The 15,984-nt window shown below is 39.0% G+C and overlaps 1 protein-coding gene across 5 annotated transcripts in view; it reads right to left on the bottom strand.

Moving 5' to 3' along the window:
* Positions 1-15,984, bottom strand: part of LOC134353648 (MOB kinase activator 2-like) — a 199,503-nt gene that overhangs the window by 51,988 nt on the left and 131,531 nt on the right. The window lies entirely within an intron of this gene.

Genomic DNA, 15,984 nt, shown 5'->3' with positions numbered 1-15,984 from the left:
AGCAGAGGTTGAAGAGAGATCTGACAGAGGTTTAAAAGATTTTGAGAAGCATAGAGTAGACAAGCAGAATCTTTTCCCCCAAGAGATATCTAATACCAGGGGGCACACTTTTAAGGTGAAAGGGGGCAAGTTCAAAGAAGTGGGGGAGAGAGCAGAAGAGTTTATTTTAAACAGAGTGGCAGGTGCTTGGAATGCACTGCCTGGGATCTTAGTAGAGACAGAAACATTGGCGATTTTACAAAATATTTAGATTAGCACATGAATGTGAGGGAAATAGACAGAAATGGACATTGTGTAGGCAGAAGGGATTTGTTTAGTTGGTTATTTGACTAGTAATTTAGCTGGTTTGGCACAACACTGTGGGCTGAAGGGATTGTTCCTGCTCTATGGTCTATTTATTAGCCTATAATAGATCACACCAAAGCTACATCAGCGAACAGCAGAAAACTGCATAATTTGGCTAAGTTTTCCAGAAAACCTCCATTCCCTAGCGAAATCTTTCAGCACAACACTCTTATTCCCTTATCCCTTGTATTCTCCATAGTCTAGCCTCCCCTTAAGTGCATCTTTATTATTTTTCCTGTGGTAAATTCCATCTTCTTACTTCAATGAGCCGTAGAGGATTTGTTAATGTATTTCCTTCTGGATTTTTTGGTCACTATCTTATAATGACAGCCTCTATTTGCACATTTATGTTCTTTCCCACATGTGGAAACCATCACTGTATTCTATCTATCAAAACCTTTGATCATTCCTCAGCCATCTTTTCTCACTTTCTTTATCCTTTCTTAATACTGTATGCTCTTATTTCTAGCATCAGCCTCGTATACTTTCTCTGCTCTTTTTTCAATGACTCAAAAATGTGTGCAGTACTATGCAAGTTGCAAACATTTTTAGCAATAAAATTATTTTTCAGTTCTTTCTTTCAAGAAATAAATCCTAATACTCAAGATTTTTTTTGCTTTTATAGCCTTAGTACTTTTCAATACCACTTCTCACCTCCTTCCACTGGTAACTCTTTCCTTGCACTTTTAGCTTTGTCCTGAAGCTCACAAGTGATCCTTTCAGTCTCCCCATTTCTGCATTCGCTAGACCGTATTCATCAACTTTGTGGTAATGCCTCTGTTATATCTTCCTCGGATTCTTTTCAAATGCATGGATGCAATTCATCTAAACTAGTTATTTCATCTACTGAATTTGGTTAGGTAGTTAATAGCTCCTTCTATTTCAAATACATCACATCCACCCATTAAATACGAAGCAAAATAATGGCCTAATGTTTTCGCCATCTCCCTATTACATATGCTAGAAGAGTACAGTAGTTACCCACGTCATAGTGTGTGGCTTAAATTTGGGAAGACACCACACATTATCACCTTCATTAAAATCAACATCAGTAATGTGTAGTTTTGACCAGAAAACATTTAACCCAGAAGGCAACTTCCAAAATATTTTACCCTCACTAAGCACTGCAATTCCCATCTCCATATGAAGGCACTATGATAGGGCAATCCTTCTATATAACCAGCACAAAATGTTGTGGAGCAAGTACTAAAATATTCAACAGTGCACCACAGAGTGGGAAGGATTTTCTACTAAGTATAAAAATGGTACTCAAATTATCAAAACTATCTGAAGAATAATCAGATCTGACTTACTATTACTGAAAGTTACTGGCTTCCAGTGAAGCCCAAGAACTGTACTGATTTGATTTCTTAAGTTGCATGAATGTAAAAAGGCATCAGGTTAAATGAACATGCTGCAGAAAATGTGCTGACCAACTGAAATTGATCTAAACCAATGATTTCTCATCAGTGACACCAAATGTAAAACTTGGAGGTGTGTTTTGTTTTACAAGAGTCTACATACAGTTACTGGGGAAAGCAGAAAAAGAATAAAGTAACCAGCAAATATTTATCCTTGGTGGGAAACATGCATGCTCGGTTCATCAATGTGTCAGGAAAAGGACTAGACATAGGAGTGATTAATCATGTGGTGGAGTAAGAGCTACCTAGGGAAAGTTTCATGACTACGATGAGTTCCAGTTAATTGGGACACATCAGTACTGGTACACTTTGGCCCAATTAAGCAGCTGCCACAATTAGTCGAAGTTTCATAGAAATAGTTTTTTTAAAAAATCTATCATTTAACGGAGTAAAAAATTATGTATTTAAATGAAATAGAGAACTAGAACACTACCACTATTTTTAATACTATAAAACTATTATTTCCTAATTGTTATTCACAGAGGAATTCATACAGTGTATGGTGCTATGTTCTTTTGATTGATTGTAAATGAACAAAATCAGCATATACATAGAGTAATGGTCTGCCTTCATTGCCTTTCTGCATGAAGTTGTGTCAAAAACACTGCTTTTTAATTCACTGTCAGTCAGCCCAAATGAAAAACATAAAACAAGATTATGTAGCTGGCACTATTGAAAATATATTCGCTTTAAGTGCTGCGTAGTTTCTAACGGCCACACAAGTGACACTAGTTCGAAAGTGTTGCATCCTCGATCTTCATTTCAATGCAACATTCAAGATGACTGTTGATACCTTCAAATTCTTCTTAGTTGCTTACTTCCTGAAGTAGTGAAATAGTTTCGTTTTCACTCACTATTTCTCCAAGCCTGAATGCTTGAAACCACAGTGGGTAAAACAGATCTGAATTGTCCTGCTGCTTATTTCTCACCATCAGTGACAAAAATCACTGCTTTTTGAACACACAAACTGACACTATTGAAAAACTGTAAGCATGGTGATGTGCACATGACTGACACTAGTTAGAAACTGTTTGGCACCAGTCTCCTGTGCTAATTAAGCAGCACAGCATCCCAAATGAATGAAGGAAATCCCAGCTACTTTCTTGATTAGCTTTTGTTCTTTAAGAATTGTCCCATATAAGAGGTTGCCCTGATTAACTGGAATCCACTGAACACAAAAAGGTGTGGGTGACCAAACCAAATGCAAATTATATCACAACAAGAAACAATAATTCATAGATGGTCAAAAGGACATATGCTGTACAATGAAACATTTAATTTGTTGCTTAAGAAATCCTTCATTGGAAATAAAAAGTGTCAGATCCTCAGGTCTAAACATTTGCTGCAATGCCACTAACACATGTATATGCCTGGACTTGTTAGCCTTTGGCTAGCTGTTTCTCAAAGCACTCATGCAAACATGTGGCTCTTTGATAGCCATGTTATCAAGATGATCAGCTTTGGATATTTTAAAAAAATCTTTGGCCTTTCATCTTTTCATCTTCAGTAACAAGGAGAAAAAAATCAAGGCATGTTCAGGAAGTCTGCATCGCAAGATAGAAACTAACAAAACATGTAAAGTCACCAAATGGAAATGATTAAAATATATCAGTTTTAACATACATACAAGGAGCGAGGCTGGGACGAGAGGCTGGAGGTGGAAGAAGCAGGATTGGGACTTTCACAGAAGACAGTTCTAGACCAACAGTTGATGACAATCAATTACACATCTGAAATCCTGCTAGTAGATGCTACATTACAAACTGGAGTACAAAATGCCAAAAGTAGTTTGAACAAATGGGATCACAAAACCCATGAAACAGCAATGCCAGGTGTATTTACATTAGAATACAAGGATCTGGTACATTTCTTGCTCTTTCAGGGAACTCTTCCGAGTCAGGGACAGAATTCACACAAATGAGAGAACTGATTAGAGGAAGTTGCCATGGATTTGTTAAAAGGAAAATCATGTCACTTGCTATAGTCTTCTGAAGACTCTTGAACTTTGTATCTGGCTGGAGGTCTGTGACTAGTAGTGTGAACTAGCAATTTTATAATCTCCTGAAGGATTCAGTGCATCTGACTCTCGAGAATAAAGGTACAGCCATCGCTGGAGCGGACTTCAGGCCAGATTAAACTGCCAAGGCCAAAGAGCAGAAAACAAACTGATGTTCAGCCTCACTACGCTGTGCTGATTAAAAGAGTTGAGGCTTGAGAGTGGAAAACAGATTGGTGTTCAGCCCACTTCTCCATGTCAGCCAAGATCCCCAACCTGAACCCATCCCATTTGCCTGCTTTTGACCCATCTCTTTTCGCTACTACCATCAGGCAGGAGGTGCAGAAGTCTCGGACATTTTGGTTCTAAACCCTGAACCAATCAAGTCCTGAGAGTGCATGACCTGAAAGTTGCCAATTCCTTTCCTCTCGCAGATGCAGACTGTTTCTCGCTCTAGGTTCTACCACATTCAATCTCAGCTCTCCGAGAACCTTTAGTGTTCCATTTGTTAGCCTGGTAATGTTAAAGTCAGCTTGCTCCAAGTACATAATTAAATATTTTGAAGTTTGAAACTATTGTATAGTAAGATTTTATCATAATTGTCAGCCTATTTTCTTCCTAGTTTCAAATAGAGAAATCCACTGTATTTGTAACATCGCATGCATTTATATTAAGGCTTCATTAAAAATATGCAAAATTAGTGTCCTAATCAACCTCCCCATGGAAATAATAAAGGAATGTCCCATGTAGCTAGACAGATTTTTATTTTGCTTTTCCCCCTATTCTCTCCTCATTGCATTCAGTCTCCACTGATACATGATGCCCGTTCTTAGCTGTCTACCTCACAATTTAAAAGCATAACAAATGGGCATACAACATGTGAGGGCATATCTTTTTTAACATTTTGGATTAAGTGATAGCACAGTATACTCCAAACAAGTACACTTTCAAAAAGGGTAGAGAGCTGATTAAAAAAAAGATTCAGAAAGCAATGATGAACTTTCAAATTACTGGTATTAATTTTGAAAGTATAATTAATGAGAACCACTGTGTTAAGGTTCTATGTATCTGGCAAACATATTAGAATTTGATATGACTATGATCTGCAAAAGAGACAAACTTGTTTCTCGAGAGGAAGGAAGCTGAATGCAGTCACGCAAAGCTCCCAAATTATTTCTGAATAAACTGGATGCTCATTTATAATCATGACAATGTGCATATCTTAGTGCTTTTCAGTTAACTTTTAACTTAAATTTTGAGGAAAATATTTATATTCTATTCCAATTCCCCAGTGCAAATTTTTAATTTATCTTTTTCTATAGCATAGGAGCTTTGAACTGCTAGCTACTCACCTTTCTGAGCAAGGCAGCACCTCTTGTTTCTTTAGCAAGATTCAGGCCATGTGACAAAGGATAATTGCCAGGTTTGAGTGGCCAATGGCTAATAAATTGTAGACGACAAAACCATTACCGGTTGTGACATATGGAAGCAGAGTTTAAGAATCGATGGCATATTTGACCCTGCTGTCAAAATTGAAAGTTAGAGAAAAAATAGACTTGGACCTGAAATGTTAATTCCGTTGAACTTCCTGCAGATGCTATCCACCTTGTTTCCAGCCTTTATTAATTGCTTTGCATTAAAAACTAGCAGTGACAGCATCTCACAAAAGGACGGAAAACTATGACAAGGGTAACACCAGTGGTGAGGACTACACAAGGTAAGGTTAAGGTAGATAAATGATCGCTTTCAGGACTGTTTTGAACTGGTGGACTGCACCCCACTCAGGAATTCATCTTCAGATCCAAATGAATATGCTACAGTCTAGAGAGACTTCATCAGGACCTGTGTGTATGAACATGTGCCTCTGAGAACATATCCAAAGCAGAAGCCCTGACTGAACCAGGAGACTCGTAGTTTGCTGAGGACTATATCTGTGATGTTCAAGACTGGCAATCCTGAATGCTTAAAGAGGATCAGAAATGAGCTTTGGGAGGCTATTATGAGTATGAAAATGCAATTCCACATGAATTCAGACACACAACTGGATGAATGACAGCTGTGGCAGGCTTTGCATGTCATCACAATTAATAAGGCAAAAACTAACAGCATAAATGGCAATGATACTTTGCACTTCAATGAGATCAACACACTTGATGCACACTTTGATGATAGGAAGAATAAACCTACATCTGTGTGAATACCCAAAGTATCTGGCGACCCTGTGACCTCTGTCTTGGGAGTCTGACATCAGAACATTCTTCAAGAGGGTAAACACTTGCAAAGCAACAGGCCTTGAAACTGTATCTAGTAGGGTACTGAAAACCCATGTGCACAACTGGCTAGAGTGTTCAAGGACATCTTCAACCTCCACTGCTGCAATCAGAGGTCCCCACCTGCTTCAAAAAGGCATCGATCGTACCAGTTCCCAAAAAGAGCAGGGTGAACTTCCTCAATGACTATTGCCCAGTCGCACTCATCTGCTGTGAAGTGCTTTAAGAGATCGGTCATGGTTAGAATTAACCCCTCCCTAAGCAATGACCAGGATGCACTGCAACTTGCCTACCACTGCAAGTCTACAGCCTGGCTCTTCACTGGACCTCGGACCACCTGGACAACAGCAATACACATGTAAGGCTGCTGTTTATCAATTACAGTTCAGCATTCAACACCATCACCCCCTCGCTATTCATCAACAAGCTTCAAAACCAGCATCTCTGTACTTCCCCTGCAAATGGATCCTTGACTTCCTCATCATGAGACCAAAATCAGTGCAGACTGGTAATAACATTCCCTCCTTGGTGACAATCAACACAGGCACACTCAAGGATGTGCTTAGCCCACTACTCTACTACCTACATGCACGTCTGTGTGGCTAGTAACAGCTCAAAATCCCATCTTTAAATTTGCCAATAACACCACTGTTTGGCAGGATCTCTAACAGCAATGAACTGGTAGACAGAAGTGAGAAAGATTGGCTGGTTGAGTGGTGTTGCAACAAAAAGACCAAGGAACTGATTGTGAGCTTCAGGAAGGGGAAGCTGGGAGACCACACACCAGTCCTTATTAAGGGGTCAGCGGTGGAAAGGGTGAGCAGTTTCAGGTTTCTGGGCATCAACATCAGAGGATCTATAATGGGCTCAACATATCCATGCAGTCATGAAGGCAGCACACCAGTGGCTACATTTCATTGGGTGTTTCGGGAGATTTACTAGTTCACTAAGACTCCAGCAAATTTCTACAGCTGTACCATGACTAAGGAGCTGGTGGTAGACCTGAGGAGAGCTAAGGTACCAGTGACCCCTGTTTCCATCCAGGGGGACAGTGTGGACATGGTGGAGGATTACAAATACCTGGGGATACGAAGTGACAATAAACTGGACTGGTCTAAGAATACTGAGGCTGTCTATAAGAAGGGTCAGAGCCGCCCCTATTTCCTGAGGAGATTGAGGTCCTTTAACATCTGCCGGACGATGCTGAGGATGTTCTACGAGTCTGTGGTGGCCAGTGCTATCATGTTTGCTGTTGTGTGCTGGGGCAGCAGGCTGAGGGTAGCAGACACCAACAGCATCAACAAACTCATTCGTAAAGCCAGTGATGTTGTAGGAATGGAACTGGATTCTCTCATGGTGGTGTCTGAAAAGAGGATGCTGTCTAAGTTGCATGCTATCTTGGTCAATGTCTCCCATCCACTACATAATGTACTGGGTGGGCACAGGAGTACATTCAGCCAGAGACTCATCCCACCGAGATGCAGCACTGAGCGTCATGGGAAGTCATTCCTGCCTGTGGCCATCAAGCTTTACAACTCCTCCCTTGGAGGGTCAGACACCCGGAGCCGATAGGCTGGTCCTGGACTTATTTCATAACTTACTGGCATAATTTACATATTACATATTACTATTTAACTATTTATGGTTCTATTACTGGTGCAACTGTAACGAAAACCAATTTCCCCTGGGATCAATAAAATATGACTATGACTATGGGGAGCATTTTGACTGGCTTCATCACTGCCTGATACGAGAGTTCAATAGGCAGGAGTGAAAGAAGCCAGCTCCATCATGGGCACAACCTTCCTCACTATCGAGGGCATTCTTTCATTAAGGACCCACATCATCTGCAACATGCCCTTTTCTTATTATTAACACTACAGCAGAAGTAAAGCACCCTGAAGACCTACATTCAATGGTTTTGGAACAGCTTCTTCCTCTTCACCAGATTTTTGAATGGTACATGAACACTAACCCACTATTCCTCTTATGCACTATATTTTTGTAATTTTATGTCTTGCAATGTACTGCTGCTGCAAATAAACAAGTTTCATGGCATATCAGTGATAATAAATCTGAATCTGTTATAAAAGGCCTTAACATGACTACTTGGAGCAGTTGATATGGATGGTGCTCCAAGGTATCGGATGATCAGTCTAAAGTGGACTCTACAAATACAAATGAGAGATACAATGAAGAATTATTCGGAGCTGGAAAACGATGGATTTTCCTAGTGAACCCAAATCTCCAGTTGGGACATATGGAAACAGCCTTTTAGGAAGAGAAAAGATAGCTTGCACGTAATGTACAATACTGTAAATTGGTTTTGAGGTTAAGTGATAATACTGCAATCTATGTGCACCTGATACTCCCCCACCTTCATCAAGAACAAAGAGTGGGTGAAGACATTATGCAGAGAAAGCAAACTGACATTCCAGACATTGGTTAATATATTTATCTGATACTAGTTGGGATGCGTATATGCCTGAGAGGTTATATCTTTGCCAAGGACAACAATCGAACCTACTTACGATATTTAGAGCATCAAAAATATGATGTTACAAGTCACTTGTACAAAGAACAAAATTCTCAAAAGAACTGCATTTAAAAATGTTTAGGTACCTAAACTACTGTGACATGATTGTGTACCTTCAATATTGATATTTTGATATGTGCTTTGTTAGTAATGGTGAACACTCCCATTTTTGACTGGGGAAGGATAAAAATCATGTGTCAAGTCTGATATAAAAAAAAATCCAGAAGTTAAAAAGAGCATTACATCAGGATTTGGAGATTTCATTAAGTTAGAACAAAATAATCTTTTCACCAAACTTACAGAATCCTTGTGACCTCAATACCAGTAAAAATAAATACGCCCACTGGTATTCTGCTTGCTTTGGCAAATTATCTTTGCGTGTCAGAAATCCCTGGAATACTTCAACACAAGGCTCTTGTAAACAAAAAAAAATCAAGCATTTCCAATGCACTCAAAGCTAAAATGGCCAGAAATGAAAGCTACTACAAAAACTGAGAATACCAGTTAAATGTTATATTTTGAAAGAGCTATTGTTGGCTGTAAAGTTGGCAGAAGGTAGTCTTTAACAGGAAATGAGTTCAATTCTTGAAGTTTAACCTATCACAGACTAACAGTGGTTCCCATTGTGCAGCTTAACTTACCAATTTAGTGACTCAAGCCTTACACCAATTGTTGCATGCTTGAGCTGATCATATGTGCTCTGTGCAGCCAGCCTGGCTTCGACTCTGAAAACTAGGAGGGACCTTGTCCACAAACCTAAGCCAACAGCCCACTATTCACAAAGCCCCTCTGTTCTCAAACTGCAAAGATCTCAAAAGGAACCAGATTCCAACTCAAACCTTCAATATTATCCAGACAACTGTATTTAAAAATACATTGAAAATATTGGCACAAAAATAACTCTCAAGCCTAGTTTCATAGATTAACATTACTGATACCATTTCTAAATTTCTTTTAAAACTCAAAACAATGCTCTAAGGACACAGAACATGTGACAGGGAAGTCAATGGGAAGAAGAATCCAAACAGATGGTTAACCAGTGACTGAAATCAAGACAAAATCAAGGACAATACTCAAAAATATTTACTGACGTCCTGATAAAGTTAACACCAATTAAGATTGTGTTGCTGCATCTTGTAACTAGGACTAGAATTACATGTAGAAAAAGAGGTTACCACTGCAACATTTCAGGAAAACATGTAAACAAGGTACACTGGAAATTAGCTCTTCAAGATCTCTGAAGGTGCAGATCATGGAAAAGTAAATAAAAAATATGGTCCGATAAATGGAGATTATCCTGGAATACATTAGCAATCAATCTGAAAGGCAACCAGAGCCATACAATGGCAACAATTCCAAATATCTGTAAATGTCAAATACTCCTCAAAAATTCTTGTACAAATAGCTTAGCACATTACATTCAACTCAATTTAAGATGGCCCTCAAAATATTGTTAATAAATTCCTTTATATAAAATTGGGACAAAAAAGATGTCAATTGCTTCAAAATAGCATAAAATGCCATAAAAGGGTGTTTAAACAAATAATTTGAAGCTGCTTTCCAGTATTCATCTGATAACTTCAGAAGTCATACATTAATTGCACACAATTCATTTCCAGTACAGCCAACATTTTTACCAGAATATTTGATCCTCCCATTGCTCAGAACACAAAACGACTCTTCTCTTCTTTTGTTAGAGTTATGGAATGCTTTACCTATAAAAGCAGAATCTGTTTGTCTGATCTGAATGACAGCATCTTTAACAATGCCACAGTTTCAGTACTACACCTTGAGTACAAGACATAAACCTGCAACGTTTTGATATCAATGACAATGTGACAACTATGCCAGGGTTATCTGTTTATACTTCTGAGCTTCATTCGCAGCTTTGGTTGACCAAAAAAAAAATTGAACAGTCCCAACCCGGGGCTCCAGGCCAAGTTCGCAAAGTTGACTAGGTAATAGTGAGGTAGAGGGTGAGGGTGATGGTGAAGAGTTGAATATTAAAATGTATTGTGACCACTAGTAAACCATAGACACAGACTCTGGGATCTTTGTTGCTTGTTAAATGCATTTGCAATCTATTTAAGTTTAGAAGTGTCACAAAAATTGATAGCATCGTTGATAGTGAGGTTTATTTGTAGGGTACAGGACGATGCTGATCAGATGGTTAAGATGAGCAGAACAACAGCAAATGGATAAGGGTGGGGGACACACAATGAATGGCAATGCCATAAGCAATGTTGAGGAACAGAAGGACCATGGTGCCCAAACTGAAGGAGCCCTGAAGGTGCAGGCAGATACAGTTGATGAGGGATACTTGCCTTCATACAAAAGCACGGAAGTTATGATCCAACTTTGCAAAATGGCACACTATATAGAGGCCATGATTCAAATGGAAAGGGTAAAGAAGAGATTCAATAGGACGCTGACCAATCTGCAATGTTCCATTACAAGGGAGACTGGATAAGCTGGTTTTGTTTCCTTTGGAGTGGAGGAAAGGTGTGCGTTCTTTATGACTGTGTCAATATGTTGGGCCCAGGACTGATTTTCCAAGACATGGACATCCAGGAAGTTAAAGCTGCTCACCCTTTTCACTGCTGACCTCTCAATGAATCTCCCAATTCCCCTTCCTGAAGCCTAAAATTATTTCCTTGGTCTAGCTGACATCGAGTCCAACAGGATTCTCTAAGAAATCATCTGAAAACCTGTATAGTTTACCTTTCAGCGAAAAGCAAACGCACTGTGGCCACCTCAGAGGCACCTGATTAAAGAAACAGGACTCAGACCTATAACCATTCTGGGCTATATATCCCCAAACCACTTGGGGAACATTGCCAATCTGCTGAATCCAAAGGTACTTCAATCACAACTCATTTGCCCAAAATTCCTTCAGGAGCAATTTACCAGATCCACAATTGCAATCGCTTGATTCAATGCTCCAAGCCGTGATTCTGACGTTAGTTTCCTTAAAAAAAAAATTCCATCATTTTGAAAAGAAAATGAAAGGAACTGCAGATGCTAGAAATCAGACACAAAAACTGCTGGCAGTGCCCAGAGTCCAAGAAAATACCCCGAGGGAAAAGAAGACTCAGGGCACTGTTTTGTCCACATCCTCTATAGAAGCTGCCCTGCCTGATAAACATTTCCTGCATTTTCTGTTTTTGGTTCAAAAATATTTTCCATTTGTCATTTCAAAAATTATCCCTACCTTTGCTTCCTTTTGCTATTCTGCATTCTCTTCTTTTGAATATTTACAGAATAGTAATAGGTTGTATCAGTGCCAGACTACTCAGAAAAATGGACAGTGAGTGATATGGGAAAAAAAAATTTAATTTTTAATCACACCAAGTTTTCTCAGAAGAATTTTAAGAAAATACTTACATAAGTTGGAGTAGGAAAATTCTACTATATAAACACGTACTTAGTTGTAAACAAAATGTTATGCAGCTCTCATTTTTTTTATTAGGTATTTTTAATTACTGGAGCTTAAATAGGTAACTGCCACACAACTTAAAGATTCACAAGGAATTAATTTCTTGATGCTCAAATTCAGCTTCTAGTTATTTTGAACAGTGTTATAAAAGCATTTTTAATTCAGGCAAGCACAAGTTAAATATCAGATATTTTTTATTTACAAAGATGTTCTGGATTACAAGGCACCAGTTTGCATAAAGATGTTATTCACCCCCGGAGGTGCCAACAACCCCTTTGCTGCGTAAAGTTTGGGCAGGTGTTCTGCAATGAGCCATTGCAACTTTAACTTTTAAGGAGCGAGAACAACACATTTGATGGTTTTGTGAGCAATAAACAAACTACCGAAGTAACTGAGTGGATCATGGGCTGGGTGAGGGGAGGAACAGGTTTGGATTGTGCATCAGGACTAAGAGTGAAGGGGCTAGCCATCCAATATAAAGTGTGGAGGGGGAAGGGCTGCTGGGTCAGCAATGGAATGGCGGAGGCCAGGAGGACCAACTAGGGGTAAAGCCTGACAAGAAGTGGTTTTCTCTTTTCCAGTCTTTTCACCGGAGACAACAGCTCTGGTTCTCATTCTGGTTTTTTTTTTCCTACTTCCAGTACTTTTTTCTATTTCAATAGCCACTTCCATATAGGCAATTTGTGATATACTGAGATGATGAAAGTCTCTGCACAGAAACAAAAGTACCTTTATGTTATATAATTTACTGTGAAAATGGATTTTATTGCAGTATATCACTGGCACGTAGTTAAGGTTCCCGAAGTTGAAGAAATGAGTGGAAGCAGGAGAAAAGAGATGTTTCAACACCTTTTCCTGATAAGACCTTAATACTGGAGCAGCATTAAGCTTTATGGCCCATCAAGTCTGCTCCGCCATTCAATCACTAATCCCTCTTACCAATCAACCTATCAGCTTACACATCCTAATGAGTTCATCTCCACAGCCCTCTGTTGCAATATCCCAGATTCACCACCCTCTGGCTGAAAGCATCCTCTCCACAACCACACTATACAGGCCATTCAGTAGGTTGGGCACCATGATAGTGTAGCAGTTAGCGCACAATATTACAATTGGGGCGGAGTTGGAGAGTTCTTTCCCAGCGTCCTCTGTAAGGAGTTTGTACGTCCTCCCTGTGGAATGCATAGGTTTCCTGTGAATGCTCCACTTTCCTCCCGCAGTCAAAAGATGTCCCATTTAGTAGATTAATTGGTCATTACAAGTTGTCTTGTGCTTAGTTAAATCAGTGGGTTGCTGGCAGTGTGGCTTGAAGGGCTGGAAGGGCCTATTTGGGGCTGAATTTTTAAATAAAATAAATAAATAACATTAAGTTTCAATAAGACCCTGCCCCATTCTTCTGAACTACATCAAGTACAGCCCAAAGCTTTGGTTAAACTTTTTATTCCCAAGGTCATACTCATGAACTACCTCAGGACCAGCACATCTTTCCTGAGATACAGGGCCCAAAAATGATCACAATTGCCAGTAAATTACTCCACGATATGTACTTTCCCCTCATATAAAAGGAAGGTTTTTTCCTTTTAGTTCTCAATTTAGGGCTCCCTGGTTGTAAAACCACAGTAGCAGGATCCTATTACAGCTTGGGATGTTCCAGAGTTCAATTCCAGTGCTATTCTGTAAGGAGTCTTTGTACATCCTCCCCGTGGAATGCGTGAGTTTCCTTCAGGTCTTCTGGTTTCCTCCCAAAGTCCAGAGATGTACTGGGTAGGTTAACTGGTCATTGTAAATTGTCCTGTGATTAATTGGCTCAGATTACTTGGGTTTGGCGCGGGCTGCTGGGGTGACGTGGCTCGAAGGGCCAGAAAGGCCTACGCCACACTGTATTGTTAAATTAATTTAAAAAGAACACCGCTGAATTGGCAATATATTCAAATCAACTCGTCTTTTTCATACAAACAAATAATGCAACCACAAAATCTGCACTCACTAACATAATATCCTTTCAATCAGAGTATACATTCACGACAGATGAGCCTGTTCACCCATCATGTACAGAGTTATGAAAGTATTACGTACAATTCATAGTACAACACTAAATCAAACATTTGATACGAACAACACAATCATAAATATTGACATCATTAATGTACCTGCCTCATATTTCTGGCTTACTTCCTCGTACTAAATTTGCAAGCAGCAAAGACCTGCACTGGACAAAACATAACATAAATCCATCAGGAACCTACTGATCATACTACTTTTAGCCAGTGTTAAAAATGTGACAGTCTTTTATTGAATGCTACACATCCCATTTGGAAAATCTGGGATTCACTTGGAAATGCCCAATTTTTAAAAGGTCAATGTGTACTTAAGAATGTATAAATAATTGTAGATTTATACATATAAAAAAATGGAAAAGGTTATATGTGTGAAAAAAGTACATGATAATTGTGAATTCCTTATCCAAATAAAAATAAAATTTAAAAAAAAAAGAGGTATCTATTTAGGCTCAACATTTCCGTAGAGGTTGAAGGTCACGGTATCATTGCAGGCCACCTCAATGAGGAAATAAGTGAGGAAATCTAGTCCATTAGTACTGGACGGGCATCTTAGGAGACACTCCCATGCAAAGGGTGCAAATCAGATCTGCCTTTCTCTTTTCTTCCATTCCAGCATACATCTGTTTGAATTTCCTGGAAGAGTCAAGGTAATAAGCTCTCATTAAAAAAAGGTAGTCTGCATTATTTAAAGTACTATTCGCAAGATAGATGAACATTTTGAAGATGCTGCAGTATTAGCACAAGTTATCTCATGCCCTTTCTGAACACATATATTCTTCTGCTCTCCAGACACTTTCTAGACTCATACACATATTTCTAAGCATATTAAAATCAACATTCTACATATCATCCATAAATAATGTGATGTATATGAATGATTGCCTTTAAAAAAAAGTGACAAATAAGAAACAACACATTGAACACTTTTATGATCTCCATCAAATCTTTTTTTCCACTCATTCCTACGAAAAAAGGCTGGAAATCTTGATCCAAGAAATTAGACTTCTTGAGCACCATCATGAAAAAGTTATGTCTGCCTTGTTGTAACAAATGTGCAACTCCAACCTCTGAGAAGCCAAAACTACACAAAATACCACCTATACTACAAAACATGTGGTTCTTTCCAAAGAGAAGCAAAATTTCACTATGTTTTCACAGCTAATAGCAGTGGTTATTCAAAATACATTCAGCATTTATACAAGACTATGGAGAATTCATTTGTGGACCCACAGTTAGAGACTATGCTCTGCACCATTACACTCACTCCACTGTGGAAGCCAACTACATGTCACGATTCTCAAAATTGCAGCTCTATACCACCGCCCCCCCCCAAAAAAACTGTAACTAGACTAAAGGCCTACGTGAAACAAAAATATTACTCATCTTTCCTCATTCTCAGTAGAGACCAAACATACACATGCACACACACACACACACACACAGATTGTAAATGCTGGAATTTGGAGCAACAAACATTTTGCTGGAAGGACTCAGAAGGTCGAACAGATCTATTGGGGGAAAGAAACTGTTTTCCACTGAGGTCCTGAATCAGGACATATACTAAGTGTTTTGGACCCAGTTAAATCAAAGGGAATGGAATTGAATCCCAGACGGCAACAGCCAATTGAAATTGCTTGCAGAACACACAAAGTATTGCAAGCAACTTTTCATTTTGGTACAGTTTGCAATTATCAAAAATTTTATGGAAGTAGGTAAACTGAGCCATCTTTTCTCTTACAGTTGGCAGAGGCAAACATATTCATAACTGGCAGCATCAATCAACTTTCATTCAGATACATGACACTTCCATTCCTGATGTCAAAGATGAAATGGACTGCACTGTATTTTGCTGTGCCGTAAAGTCTCCTTCCTCTTAGCCTATTTACAGGAACATTCTGGTATATCAAGATAACATTGTGC

The sequence above is a fragment of the Mobula hypostoma genome, chromosome 11 (assembly GCF_963921235.1).
Source record: "Mobula hypostoma chromosome 11, sMobHyp1.1, whole genome shotgun sequence".
NCBI classification, from domain to species: Eukaryota; Metazoa; Chordata; class Chondrichthyes; order Myliobatiformes; family Myliobatidae; genus Mobula; species Mobula hypostoma.
The sequence above is the reverse complement of the archived record's forward strand: the minus strand, read 5'-3'. Positions and strand labels throughout refer to the sequence as shown.